At 47.4% G+C, this 15,398-nt stretch overlaps 1 protein-coding gene across 6 annotated transcripts in view; it reads left to right on the top strand.

Moving 5' to 3' along the window:
- Positions 1-15,398, top strand: part of PALLD (palladin, cytoskeletal associated protein) — a 310,939-nt gene that overhangs the window by 219,073 nt on the left and 76,468 nt on the right. The gene's annotated exons all lie outside the window — the stretch shown is intronic.

Below are 15,398 nucleotides of genomic sequence, written 5' to 3'. Positions count from 1 at the left end.
AATACCAAATTCTGGCAAGGACGTAACAGGCTATTTTGTGCCCTGCTGGCAGGGGTATAAATTGGTAAAAACCACATTGGACAGAATTCGGCACGTCTGATAAACCCAGTGGCACACAAACCCCGTGACCCAGCAGCTCCGCTCTGAAGTGATTTCCTCACAGAAGCCTCACGCGTGCGTGGGGACGGGCACCCGGAGGCCCATAGCAGGCCTGTTCACGGTGGCCAAAGATGGGGACATCCCAGAAGCCTGTCTGCAGTGAACAAATGAGGAAGTTGTGATAGTCATTATTCAGCAATTAAAATCAGTGAGCCCTAGCTAGACAAGGCTGCAGGGATGGGTCTTATGAACAACACGGAGCAGAAGCAGGGCAAGGGATGCGTACGGCGTGGCTGTCCCACATCAAGCTGGCCAGGAAGGACGGGGGGATTGTTCAGAAGTGCACACGTCAGGTAGTGATACCGTGAAGAAAGAGGCGTAAGGAAACCATACAGGTCAGGACCTTGGTTTCTCGGGTGGGAGCCAGGGCCCCTCAGCCTGTCCTGCTCTGGCTTCCGACCTGGGCAGTGTTACCTGAGTGTTCGCTTTATAACTGTGCTAAGCTGTGAATGATTTTTAAAGAGACTTACAGATAGAAAAAAAATTTAGAGAATGACTTAGGAGGAGAGAGAGAGCTGCCCTCAAGCCCTCTGGTAAGAGAGGCCGCAGCAGGAATTTGCACCCAGGAAGGTAACAACAGGCGTCAGGGTGTCTCTTCTGTAGCGGTGGTGCCTGCAGATGCCCCGCCCCATGCTCCCACGAGCCCCCTTCGGGCCTCGGAGGCAATGAATGTTCCCCTCCAGCGCAGGGCAGAGCACCGAGGTGATTCCTAGGTACTGCCCAGCACTGGCCTTTCTTACTTGTTGGTAGGACTTCTGATTGCAAAAGAAACTGGAGAAAGGCACTAGCTCTGTGCCCACAGGAAGAAGAAAATGTGGATTTTTGGCTACCAGTGAGCAACCTAGGCACCATGCCTTTATCCCCTGGTCCGTGTCATCTCAGAAGGGTGTGACAGCCTGCACACAGGCATCACCTGTTAGGAATTCTCTGATAACGGGGAAACTACGGCCTCACTTATCTGTGGGGTAGACAGCACGTGGTTCAAATTCTAGAGTCTCACAGGAGTTACGTGTTCAAGCAACACAAACCACAAGTGCTTAACAGGAAGGACTGGCTGCTAGAGGCTCTCCCTGACCCATGAGCCTGCTGTCTGGCTCACCCAGAAACAAACTTTTACACCACTTACGAGTGGTTCCATCTAAAGCTTTTCTTTGTGGCTTTCTCCTGGGCCGTGACCGTGAGGGTTCACAGAGCACCTCGGGGCCTGCCGGCTGGAGAGCAAACCCTCTGCTAACCTGGGCCTGCTGGGGACCGGGCGCAGAAGTCACATGCTTGCCGGTCAGGAGGCTGATGTACACCCTGCGTGGGACGCAGGCCTACTTGTTTGGAGCTGCGCTGTCTTCCTGAGGCTGGAGAATTCCCAGGGACGCGGCTGTCACCTCGTCCTCCTGCATTCACACTGTGGAGCTCACCCGGGCTCTGTGTTCTGAAGTATCACTCACTGTGTGTGGGAGCAGCATATGCTAAGGACACCCGTGCTGCTCTGGAGGGTGTTGCCCAGAACAGCCCCAGGTAGAACATGTGTCCTCACGGATTTTACTTTTATGATGAAAGAAGGAAGTGTGTTACTTCTTAGTAAAGCGAACCAGGAGGATATTAACTCAGAAACCAGCATGCGGTACTTTGCAGCTCAGTAGTGAAGTTCCTGAGATATTTCCCCATATGTTTGTCTAGAAGTTGGTGTAAACAAGAAATTGGTTTATTAGCTATCTGGGAATATCTAGAGGCCAGCTGAGGGTCTCCAAAGAGATGTTTTTCAGGACAGTCTTCAAATTTCAAGAGCACTATCTTTCAATATATTGTAGCTTAAAATTTTCTACTTAAAATAGTCATCAAAGTCCCATCTAAGAGTCTGTGGTATGCAGGTCATGTGTGGTATTTCTGGTTCATGGTCATGACAAATGTGGGTGCACAGCCACATAACCAAGTGCCCCTTTTTCCTGGGGCAGCAGGAAACTGCCACAAAGCCCTGTTTCTGAGCGCTAAGTAACGCCCGCAGGCACTCCTCGCCTTACTGCACTGGCTTTATTACCCAGGGAAGGTCTGGAGCAGCCCTGGGCTGAGCGAGCCCGGGGGCGCCACCTTATCTGGCACTTGCTCACTCCATGTCTCTGTGTCACATTTTGGTAATTCTCACAATGTTGCAAACTTTTTATTATTTTGTTATGATCGGTGATCAGGGCTTGACTTGCTGAAGGCTCAGATGATGGTTAGCATTTTTTAGCAATAAAGCATCTTTTAATTTAATTTAGTTTTTTTTTTTTTTTTTTTTTTACTTTTTCTAGGCATAATGCTATCAGAGACCACAGTATAGGGTAAACTGTGTCTTGCCAGAGGTTTTCAGCCCTGGGCAAGTTCACTATGGAGTCAATGTGACCAAAGAAATGACAGTAGAATGTTCTTGGAATGAAAGGGTTATACCCAACTTTACTCCCACCGTGGCAGGTCAATCACTAGGATCCCATTCACTCAGAGTGAGTCCACATGCAGTAAGCCAGTCTCTACCTCTGGGCCTCTCTGCCCGCACAGCCGTCCTCCGGGCCTCTGTCCTTGACGCTGCCACCACTCTAGTCTCGTCTCTGCTCTTCTGCAGCCTTGCAGTCATGCCACCATGTCGCTCAGAGCACTGGGCAGAGCTCTTTATATAGAGTCAATAACACGTGTGTAGTGAGCTCGCCAAGCAGGGCCAGGTGAGAATCCTGGCCACAGGAACCTTCACTTTATCCACAGCCTGCAAATTCATCTTTCTACTGGTTGCTATTAGGCAAATATGTTTGATGGTAGACAGCATGCAGCCTTTCCCACTGTCCTGGAAGGAATGATTCTTTTCATTGCAGGAGCGGTGTGTTAGGACTAACATGGGTAGGTGTATGTTTTCTCTATGAAGGAAAAAGACCAAGAGTGGCTCATTTTATCCAAAGTTCCCAAAGTGAGACCATGAGGTGGGAGGCTAAAATTGCTCTGCTGGGCCTTTACAGGGTTAGCGTTCAGCAGGTCAACAAGCCTTTAGGCTGAGTCTCTGATAAGATGTGTACAGTAAGTAGTCTTTTTCAGAAAGAATGTGAGATTGGAGGAAAGCTTTGCATTAAGGGAAGGAGAGACTTGAGCTCCGGCCCCGTTTGGAAGGAAACACAAAGATGAGAGCAGGAAAAATAAAATATTTGGGGAATATTTTTCACCCATTTTAGGCCTTGAAGCATATCACCTTCCTCGGTCCAATCCAGTGCTGAAACTTGCCCGTCTCCTGCAGGGCTGTGTTCACACTGGCATTTGCTGCTCCAGGCAAGCAGGGTCCTTGCATGACCACATGCTTGTGTACGGAGCTCTCCACAAGTTAGAATGCTCTCGCGCCCACCTGCCTGCGTCAACTCCTACTTACTCAGCCTTCTGGGCAGCTCAGGAGAACTTTGTGACCTGGGATGCCTCCCACTGCATCCTTTGTTACAGAGGTAATCGCTTTGACCTGATGTTTTACTGCCTGGTAGGTTATAGCCTTTAGCACCTTTTAACTATAGGGCATAGTTCATCTGTCATTCCCTATTAGAATGTGAGATCTTTGAAGGCAGGGATTTTATCTCATTTGTTAAATTTTGTCTCTTGCCCCTGGCCCAGTGTCCAGCACAACATAATAGATACTCAATAAATGTTAATTGTGTCCTTTGAGATCCACTCACCCATCATTTTTATGTACAGCACCTATTATTATTTGTTCCCAAGTGAGTAAAACTGTAAATGATCTCCTGCCAACTGGAAGAACTGGTCATTTAACATGGATAATTTTTATCAAGCAGTAGTTAGATTTCAAGAAACTTTTTAAAGTAAGATATTCTTATTTTCCTGGAGCTTACATTTTATGAGTTGACATGTGTGTATGTGTGTGTGTGTGTGTGTGTGTGTGTACATGTACATACATACGTGCATACAGCTTCATCGATTCTTGCAAGAAATGCATGCTGAGTGTTCACCGTGCCCGGAGCTGTGCTGGGCCCTGCCCTGGAGCTCAGGATGCGTGTGCCAGGGCACCTGCCTGCGTGTCAACACCAGTGTGTGATGGCAGGATCCAGAGACAAACTGAATGTTTCCGTAAGCAGACAGAAGGGGAGGAGCTTGACAAGAGGAGAAAACAATAGAAGTAAAGGTTAGAAGTCAAAAATTGAGCATGGACTTGACCAGGGGTGTGAGGAGACTGAGAAGATTAAAGTTTTACAGAGAAATTTCAGGGCCCTAAAAAGCTGCCAAGTACCTAAGTTTTACTTTGTGCTGTAGGAATCGGCTGGGAGAGGCTGTGCAGTGAGGGACTGTCTGCAGCTGGGCCTGGCCAGCACGTGGTGCTCTCTGCTGTGTGGAAAGCGCTGCTCAGGCCCGTGACGCAGGCAGGGACATTTTTTTAGATTTTCAGGAGCTTACGGTCCAGTGAGAAAAACAGAACGTGTCCTTACTGCGAGTACTGCATACCACAGTAACCGTGGGAACGCAGGGCACACAGCGGCTCCCTCTGGAGCCCCGACGATGTCGTGGAGGAGGAGCAGCAGTTCTGGGCTGGGGGTTGAAGCTGGAGGAGATGTGGGGCAGAAGGCGCATCGGCCACGCCTGCCAGGAGGTGAGCAGGACGAGGATTTCCACTGGCAAGGGGAGCGACTAAGGGCCAAGTGAGCAAATGGAAAAGAAAGAAAAGCTTTGTCTCATTGCCCTGATTATGGCATTCTTATGTACCCTAAATCCAATAAGCCAACAGTGGGAGCGTTTGTGTGTCTGTTTCTTCCGTTACTTCTGCCAGTTCTCACTCGTGGTACCTTATTTACCTGTGCCCTTAGTGACTGATTGATCGATTTGTTTATTTTGTTGGAAGCTGCCTACATTCCTTAGAAAATCGTGAGAATTCCTAGAAGCCTGTGAGGAAGGTGCTTTGTGCAGAGGGAATTTGTTCTGCCAGGTGTCTAAAGAAATCAGCAGCCTCGGACTGTTCTGCCCTGAATCCAGGCCTGAGGGTGGTTCTGTGTTTCTGTTTGCCATCATCCTGGTGATGGCAATCTGAGCTATAGATCTGCAAAAAAAAGAAAGAAACAAGGTCACTTGTAATCTCAGCTTCTCAGGACTGTTTTCCTCCTGCCCTCTGAATCCCTGCTGACCTCCCCGGCGTACCTGGGCCGCCAGCGTGTGGACAGTCTGACTCCTGGCTCCTCCTTCTGAGGGCCTCTCAGTGAGTCTCAGGCTTATGAGGAAGGACCCGCTGATCACACTCCTCACCTTAGGCCAAGCTTGGGTTTTCCCTTCCAACTCCTGTTCTTATGAGGCCATGGAAACCAAAGCAAATTCTCTAGCTTCTGGGAAGTTCTCACAGGGTAATGCATCTTTAAGTGTTCTGTATTCCCACTTCTATTTAAATTTCCCCTTATAAATCCTTTCTTCTTGACAGTGTTTCAAGAAAACGGTTTCTGTGATTTTTTGTGCATCCTTTATTGTTTCCAGTGAAGGATCAAGACATCTAGCCAGTCCTATTGAGTGATACAAGTTCTAAAATAGGATTTATATTTTAGGGAACTGGCCACACAGAGGATGTACTGGAGAGAAATGCTAGGAGGCGGTCATACTACAGATGACAAGTGGTGGGGGTCTGGACCCAGGCACTTGGGGTATATCCACAGGGAGGGTGGGGTCCTTTTACGCATGTGTTCAAGGTGCTGCAGCATCCTGTGAGCGTGCTCCTGTGTGGTTGGAAAGATGTTTCTGGAACTCAGAAGACAGGCTGAGACTAAAGATACAGTCATCCACCTAGAGGGCGGTCAAAGCCAGGGGACGGGAGAGGCCCTGTGACACTCAGGGAGCAGCGGGGGAGGGGGGCGGGCTGCAGGCAGGCACTTGAGAAACACTCGCGTCACAGACAGGGCAGGAGAAGTGAAGCCGGTGAGCAGAGCTACGGGGGAGAAGGAGAAGAAGAAACAGAAGCAGAAGAGAACTAGGAGCGCAAAACGCTGTGAAGGTCAGCCCCGAGGAGGGAGGGTGCGCCCTCCAGGCAGCCGAGGTCAAGCAGGGGCACCCGGCAGGGGCGATGAGGCCCCTTCTGGCCCGTTTGGGCACAAGGCAGGGTGGTAAGGGGCCAAGGGGAAAGCACAAGAGGGGAGTGAGACGGTGGTGAGCGTGGAGACTGTGCCGGAGGGAAAGAGGAGAGAGCAGCGCCTCAGCAGCCAAGGAAGGCCATCGAGGGCATCTCAGGATGAGTATTTGTAAGAAGGCCGGGAAAAGAGGAGGTGGTTTGAACATTGGAAATTCAAGAAAGCAAAAGCTTGCTCGTTGTCTGTGGGCCCTGGAGGAGGCTGGAAGGGATGGGCCTGGACGCGGGTCGGGGCCTGGCCAGTGTTCCAGGGGGTGCAGGCCAGGAGAGGGTGCTGAGTGACCCAGGTGCGGTGACAGGTCTCCTGGACAGAACAGGAGTCAGGAGATGGGGAGGCTTTGGTGTCTTAAGGGAGCAACATTAATCACAATGAATGTTTTCAGGAGTCAATTTTATACCAAAAGAAAAAATTATGAGATAGCCCAAAGAGACAGAGTTGCCTAGATTTGTAGTTCTGCTAATAGGAAAAGTCATGTGACGTCCCAAACACCCTCTCCAGATGCCCCACGGGGGCTTCGCTGGCCTCCACGTGTCCCCTTCCTCCTCTTCCACAGCAGGACTCACTTTCCGGAGTGGAACTGTGCGTGTACCTACTTGGAAGAGACGATAAGTATCTCGATCCACTGTTGTTGTCGGTAGGTAGGGGAGTATTTCTTAACCGGTAGGCATTCTGAGTGTTTTTTGAATTGAAGAGAAGTGAATTTAGAGTATTAAGAAGGCATCAGGGGAAAAGGTGAGTCCGGCTTTGGTGTCAGCCCGTGCGAGTAGGAAGACAAAGGAGAAACACGAGGCAAAGGCCACGTCCTTCCTCGACGGCTCACAGACCTGCAGAGGGGTGAGAAAGCGTCACTGCAGAGCTGTTCCAGAATTTTATTAGACAACATAGAAAAGGCCAAAGAAAGGTGTGAGGTAGGACATCAAATGGTGGAGAAGTGTATTTCAGTGAAACACTGCAGCCTGGAGTCAGCTCAGAGCCGAGCAAGGATCACTCCTGACCCTCTCTGTCCGCATCTCACCCCCAAGAGCTGTGTCAGCACAGCCCCCAGGAAGGGCCCCCAGGCTTGCTGGGAAGCCCTGCTCTCCGGGGGAGCATGAAGCTGAGCTGGTCTGTCAGGGCGCCGTGCGCACGGAGGTCTCTCCCTGGGACGCCATGTGGTCGGTTAGCCCAGACTGCCAAACAGAGGGCCCGGGCAGGGAGCGGAGGCCTGGCAGAAATTCCTCAAGGACGCATCTGCTCTGAGTCACAGCAGGACACCTTTCCAACATGTGGCTGCTAGTGATTCATGGCACACTCTCCTGCCTGCCAGTTTGCACCGGTTTTCCATTTTGGGGGAATTCTACAGCCTTTCCTAACTGGTTTAATGCGAGCATGTTTTATTCACAATTAGGCCTCACCCGTGAGTCTTTTGGTTCAGAATGAAATTGGAGGAGTCAGCTTTCAACTAGACTCATTTGCCTGCATTGTGTGAGGAAGAGTGTGCTGCCGTCTGCATGTGAAGGGGATGTGGGGACCATATGGCAGCCGTTTTCCTTCTTTCCCCATTGAAACCCAGAGTGTAAATGCGGGTGTGGAACTCACAGCAGGGCCTGGGAAGTACACTGACTTCCAGCCCCCTGGTGTGCCCCCCTTGCAGACGCCGGGCTCTGAAGGAACGTGGCCTGCGGGGAGGGGCAGGGGAGGGAGGGGTCCGACCCGGCAGGCGGGTGTGCCTGCTGGAGCTGAGGGCTCCTGGTCCCTGCAGCTCTGTAAGTGTGGATTCCTTTTCTTTTGAAAAGGTAATCATTTTGAAAGCAAAAAATAAATTGGAAATACTTCCTGCCTCATGTTGGAAGGTCCAAATGATGCATGGTTTTCCCAAAAACAACTATAACTGAGTGAAGATTCAAGCCTATGGAAGGGGGCATGATGTGACGAAGATACTATTAGTTTTACTGAATAATCAAATTTAATTTAATTGTCTTCTCACGTCCAGGCTAGTGCCCTCTTACCACATCATGCTGCCAGCACTTCCCCAGGTACAGAGACATAAGGACACCTCAGAACCCTTCAGAGCAAGACAGTTAAAATCCACTTGGAAGGAAAAAATTAATAGCAAAATCAGATATATTTTAAATGGTACACTTGACGTATACAGTATTCTGACTCCCCTATACAAAGACCAAGACATTCTTTGAGCTTTCTAAAAGCCATCACTACGGTTAGACCATGTGCACACCAGAAGCCCCCCCAGGCCTGCGCTCCGCCTTGCGGGGGTGACTCTGAGCACCCTTCACAGTCCTGGGCCGGGAGGAAGCTTGGGGACAGGGCAGAGAAAGAGCCACACTAAAGGGAGCTTTGAATCCAGTAGGGACGCTGTGGGATGGAGCAACACCAAAAAAATGTATTTAGACTCTGTCAATAATAGGTTCCACCACATTTTTTAGAAGTTCCAGACCAGTCTCAGAAAGCACACGATCCCAAGAACAACGGAAAGGTTGGGTCTAAATCAGCCTAGATCCCTTGCTGACTTCGGCAGTCACCACTGTGGAGACCCCAAAGAAGCAATAACCTTTCTCCTCCTAAGAGTGTAGGGGTTAGATTTGGGGCAGTTTTTTGAAATTATTTTAATCTCCTTTTTTCACTAAGAACTCACATTTCAAACCCCCAACTTATGTACCAACCGTATCTGCCATCAATTCGGGAGCTGCAGGGACAGAAGCCCCTTAGGTAATGGGAGCCTGTGTGGTCTGTTGGGGGCAGATGCCGTTTCTGCCGCACTCACTGGGCACATTGCAGCCCCGCCACACTGGGAGCTGCGACTGAAAATGAAGTCTGTGTTACAGGAGCGCAGACTAAGGCTCTTAGGGATGAAGCGCCCTGCTCAGAAGAGACGGCAGGTGTGCCAACCCCGTGCTGGCCTCGGGTCCTCATGCCCGCATTTCTCCACAATGCTTACCGGGACCCAGGGCCCTAAGCAAGCAGTGATGGTCTTCCCCACATCAGGGTGTTCCCTCAACTTAAAATTTTTCTCCCATTAAACAATGAATTTTTTAATCTTTTAGTGACTGCTACCACTTTTCTTCTCAATAGCAAGGGGAATGTGCAACTGTAAATATTAATTTAAACAACTGTCTTGCCTGAGTGTTTCAGCCCCAGGCAAGTTTGTGCTATGGATTCAGAGACCGAGAAATGACAATGGAACGTTCTTGGGGTGAAAGGCTTTATGCCCGGCTTTGTTCTCCCGGCAATAGGTCTGAGCTCTAGGATCACGTTATACCTGGAGTCGCAGGTCTGTCACCCGTCTCTGCCTCCCCCAGAGCACTGGGCCGAGCTCTTTATTAGGTGACTCAGTCAAGAGTAGCTCATTGTCTACAGGTGTGGAAGCACTGGCCTAGCAGTAGGCCTGTTACATCATCCAGTACTTCAGGTTCAGGGGAGGATCCTGGCCACAGGAACTGTTATTTTCCCCACAACTCAGAAGCAAGCCTTCACAGACTTCTTTTTCACAGATGTGTGCTTGTATCTGTACATGGGTCTTGCAGGCACACAGGGTCGTTTCCTGTCAGAGTCACTCGGTGTTCCTATGGTGGAATTAAACAGAAGAGTGTGCAAAACATCACAGCCTCCAGGTGCCCGAAAACCTGAGCAAGCTGTGAAACAAGCTGCTTTGTAAGGCACAGCCAGGTTCCTTGAGGTCACGACTGATGAAAATGATTGAAAGCGTATTTATAACTTATACGCTGCCTATATCCACGAAGGACTTAGGAGTTCTATCAACAAGAATTCATCCAAGCCAGTCTGACGTTACCCTAAGTAAAAGAGGATAATACACTTTGGGAATTCTGTAAGCTGAATGCTATTTCCACACTGGTCACCATGGGAAGCACAGATATGCAAAACTGACGGAATGGTAACAAGGCAGGGAGAAAATGTGCTTTCTGTAGAATTCGGTCTGCTCATTGTAGTGGTTAGAGTGGTGACTGTGATGATTGGCTGCAGCATCCTACCTAGTGCCTGGCAAATTGCAGGGCCTCAGTAATGGGCACAACACACAAAGGGAAGTACAGGCTATTTTCAGGGGTTAATTGAGAAATAATATTAAGCAATAGGATGTCCTGTATGTTTATATTACTTACCTTTGGAAGTTAGCTGATTCTTTTTCAGAGCAAGTGTTGGGAACAAGCTGTGGCTATTTAATCACTAAGGGTCCTTCTTCTGGGAAAATAGCTCATTAATTTCTCAGTAGAGTTAGACAAGAGCTAATTGCAAAAGGATTAAAACCCTGAAAACTGCTTTGTTCAGCTTATTGTTTCAGGTTTCCCTTTGGAGTATGGAAGATGTGTTTATCTGACATCATAAACACCACCATCCGCTTTGTTCCGGGAACCAAGAGGCTATGTGCCTGCCCAAGGAATTTCTCAGTTGTTTATATGGAAGGAAACGCTGCTCTGTTTCATTGGGTGGAGCCATGGCAGCTTCTTTCTTAAATAGGGAATGCAGAGAGCCATGCTTTCCCCACACACGTCTGAGCAGGGAGCCCAGAAGCAACATGGATGGCAGTTCCGATAGGGATGTGCCCTTTCCTTAGGAATCAGCGCTTCCCTTTGTGGTTTTGGCCTGTAATGTATGTCTTAAAACATTAGAATGGAGTATTTGGAGTGTACCACAGACTGGGGAAAGTCTGAAAACGTAAAACAATCCTACTCTATCAGCCAAAATAAGAGCCAGAACATCAAGGAATAGAATAACCACAAATTAGGCAGCCTGGAGGTTTTTGGGTTTTTTTGTTTCTTTGTGAATGCATACCCTGCGGTAGGAGGACCGCATCTGTGTGAAATACATGCTTGGCAGTGACGGAGGGTGTGCAACAGAGCAGTCTTTCCAAACAGCAGGAAGCTGTCTGGTCCCTTCTGATTTCCAGAAGGTGCTCCTTAAAAGGGCATAACTGACGGGTGATTGGCGAGTGAGCCACAGAGGAGGCTGAGTCAGTGACCTGCGGCAGCCAGCCTGGTGTGTGTGTGTGTGTGTGTGTGTGTGTGTGTGTGCGTGCGTGCGCGCGTGTGTGCGCGTGTGCATGTGTAGGAGGGGCAGTGGGCAGGGGTGGGGTGAGGGAAGGCTGCAAGCTTAGCAGAATGTTTGAACAAGACAAAGAGCAGCTCCAGCGACCAAATAAGGAAGTCAGTGCTGAAGAATTTCAGAATAGAAGTGTGTCAGAGCCTCCGGGAGAGTGAGCCTTAGCAGGGAAAAATGTCAGAGGGTTTTGTTTCACTTGCTTATACCAAATAGAAATTAGAATCTCTGGTCTGTGATGGGTGAGAAATACAAACTGCATCTTGCCCTTTCTGTTGGCTTTTTGCAGACGTGAGTCTGAGAAGATGTTTAGAAACTCTTTGAGCAGCTGAAATAATAAGCATATTCCCTTGTAAAACATGGAAAAATGCGAGTCGTGCATTGGAAGTGCCGTGGCATCCCTTTTGTGTGTGATTTATGAACCTTTAGCCAAAGATGATGAAAGTTCCCAGGGAGCCACAAAATATCTGGAATCCCATCTCCAGACATTCCCTGAACACTGAGTTCTAACTGCGTCCGGTAAGAAAAAGCTTACCTCTTAACAAATTAGTGAAATGTCCATCAGTCATACTGTTTGATCTAAGTATATTTTACAGTCACTGAAGATGTAATGGAGGCAAATTATTCAGACAAACTGTCTGTGCCTATTTCTGATCTTCTCAGTCTCATCTCTCCCACTCCCCAAAGTGACAAATAATATTAACTACTAGTAATAGGAATTAACAGTGATTTTATTGTGTCACTTTTTTTGTCAGGTGGGAGGAAGAGGGCTGAGATTTGGAAGAATTATTCAGGGTACTCCTGAACTTAGTTAGAAACACCTTTTTGTGCTGCAAAACCAACATAGAAAAGTTATTTATATTATCCAAGAAAGCAATTTATTTCAGTTTATGTTCACAGCTAGAAACAGATATGGGTCACTCATCCTGGGTCAGAAATTTAAAAATCTTCAGTAACTTTAAATTGATGGCAACTTGAAGGTAAGCAAGTGAATGAACCCCTGCTTCTTCTCCCAGGCCAAACATACAATTGGAAGGCCCACAATTGAATCAGAAACTACCAGAACATGGCTTTGTGGTAAATAGAATAGTTTGGGTACAGAGCTGATTGGGGGGCAGGACAGGGGACACTGTGGCACACAAGGACTGCCCTCTGCATCCTGGGGGATCCAGTAGTACCCACCTCCCCCTCAAATTTAAATATAAACCCTATCTAATAAGCTACCTTTATCACCCTCTTCAGGAAGATCTCAGCCTTCTGAGAAAATACTTATCCTAACAAGAAATTGAATTTTTTTAAAACAGCAATTTAGTAATAAATGTCAAGTGTTATAAAAACAGCATTTGACCCCAAAATAATACTTTACAGTACTGCCCTGAGGAAATAATTCAGAGGGGAAAAAGTGAATATGACTGATAATGTTCACGATGGCATTTTTCACAGTTTCACAGGAGAGAGAGAACCTAGGAGCCAAAGAACACAGTGAATGTCCCTACTTTGGTTCAGTTCCTAGAATATAAGCAGCTGCTAAAACTAGTGATGATTAAGACTGTGAAGGCAAAACATTGATGATACGTAATATGCGGATGCTGGAAACTAGCTTAAAAATCATGGACAGTGGTACAGCTGTGCTTTGGACAGGGAAAGAACATGGAGAAAATGGTGCTAGTCTATTATGAATGCAGATACACTGCTTGTTGCTTTTATTGTATGTTTTCATAATAGACATCTTAATAAAGACATGGTGGGAAAGGTAGGAGGGACAGGAGGGTAAGAAGGAACCGAGGCGTCAGAGTTGACCTGCACAGCGGGTGTAAGCCAAGTTTGTTATGTGACGATCCGTGTGATTTAGAGAACTGCTGTACTTGCTGACTTGGTGTGTTGATTACTTGCAAAATAACAAAGTTAGCTAGTTCTCTGAGAGGAAAACACAGTGTGACTGCAAATGCCAGAGGGTGACATTCCCTGGCATATGTGGCATAGCTCCAGCTAATGTCAGGTCAGCAGAGGCTGGTAGAGTCCGGCAGTGACACACTTGAAGGGGTGGGGGGTGCATGTGCACACACAGGGATCTCCCGTGCCGGTGCACCTGCTGACACACCCTGACACCGAGAGCTCGGGATTCTGGGCCCTGCCCAGAGCAGGTCACTTCCTCTCCAGCTCTGTAGATCTCTGTGCCACTGAAAGAATTATAGAGGCTTCCAAGTGTTTAGAAAGCACGTTGTATAAATCAGCTCTTTAAATTCTTCCTCTTTTTTTTAATGTTAATTTAATTTTTATTTTTTGGATTCATTAATATACAATCACATGAGCAGCATTGTGGTTACTAGACTCCCCCCATTATCAAGCCCCCACCACATACCCCATTACAGTCACTGTCCATCAACATAGTAAGATGCTATAGAGTCACTACTGTAAATAGAAATCATTCTATTTACAGGGAAAAGTTCATTGAGAATTAGGGACAATGCACAACTTATTTCCATACCCAGGTGTCAGAAGCAAAAAAGCAAAGAAGTAGGTTTATCTCTGTAGAATTTCTCTGGTGATTTATAAGGACCATGTAACCATTATAGATGTGTGATCTCACCTGACCCCTGTATAGTGCCGACTTGAAAATTGAGACCCAGGACTCAATGGGAATTGTACCAGATCTCACCGTGAATGAATGGGAAAGCCAAGTCCTCTGCTGAGTGTGGTATTTAAGTCACAAATACACGTTTTTCTCTCAAGGATCTACTTGTGATCCTTCTCTTCTTGCTTCCCCCCTGTGGTGGCCTTAAATAGCTTTCCGTCAGTCTAGTTTGGGTAGACCAAGACTTTAAAAGAGTTTTCATCCACATTCTTGACTTAGTCAAGGTGATACCTTACCAGTTTTCTTCATCTAGAGACTTACGTAGAATATAACCTCTTTCATGGCACCACATGGCCGCATTTCTCAGTAACAACAGCAGAAATCGCTGAGCTTACAGGCAGCAGTGCCATGTGCCTTGTACTGAATGACTGATGCTGAGTCACCCTGTCCTCGCAGCAACCCCAAGACGTGGACGGGATTACTGTTTCTATTCCACAGAGGAGAAAACTGAGGCACAGAGAGGCTGAGTAAGTTGCCTAGAACCTTATACCTAACAAAGTTGGGATTCAGCCCCAAATCATGAGCTCTTCATATGAATTGTATTACTTCAATAGGTGTCCAGATATAGCCTTTGAGGATACACTGTAAGTGTTACAAGTAGATGGTAATTCTCTTGAAAATGTCCACACCTGCAGGAAAGAACTTCCACTTCAACTGAGAAAATAAAATGATGGGCTTCAAGAAGCCAAGTATCCAAGTGGTAATTTTCAGTCTGAATATGAGAATGACAGTTACAGAAACAGCTCCAAAATGACTTGCAAATAGAAATTGGGGAGCAGATATATGCATTTTGAAATATTATATATAAAATCAATGTAGGAATCTAATGATATTATTCTTATACATTAAGTGAGGTTCTTAGTTAAAATCTTCAAGTAATGAAAATCTCTGTTTTTTCTCGGGCCGTGGGTTCTGCCAGTACAATAGGGAAAAAGATTCAGCAGATCAATCATTCTGCTTGTCCACAGCGTCCAGCCTGGGAACATAGCCGACAGAAAGCTATAGCCTTGACAATCTATGCCGTGACTTACAGGATGGGGCTGGGGTCCAGGCGGGGCAGGTTCAGCCTCTCTGTGACGTTCTCAGGTCTTCAACTGTCTGGGGGCATTTGTGGAATCTGCATAGCAAGGAATAATTAGAAGCAATTGCCTTCACTCATTCTATCCCCCTTCCCAAACTGATAGAACATGGACCAGATTGTTTCATCCCAAATTAAATTTACCTGTTTGAAGCTGTATGTCTATGAGCCAAAGAGGGCTAAAGGCAAAGCTAGAGATGGAAGTCCGACGGCAGGTCCTTGGCCAGACATCTGTTGGTGAATTTATGACATATTTATACTCTCCACTCCTCTCAACTTACCTGAAAGCTGTGAGACACTGAGGGTTTTCCGTTATTTATCCCTGTGAGGAAAATACTTTGTATCTCTGGAAATGTATGAGTAT

The sequence above is a fragment of the Manis javanica genome, chromosome 3, assembly GCF_040802235.1.
Source record: "Manis javanica isolate MJ-LG chromosome 3, MJ_LKY, whole genome shotgun sequence".
Lineage (NCBI taxonomy): Eukaryota > Metazoa > Chordata > Mammalia > Pholidota > Manidae > Manis > Manis javanica.
This window is presented reverse-complemented; position numbering and strand designations above follow the sequence as displayed.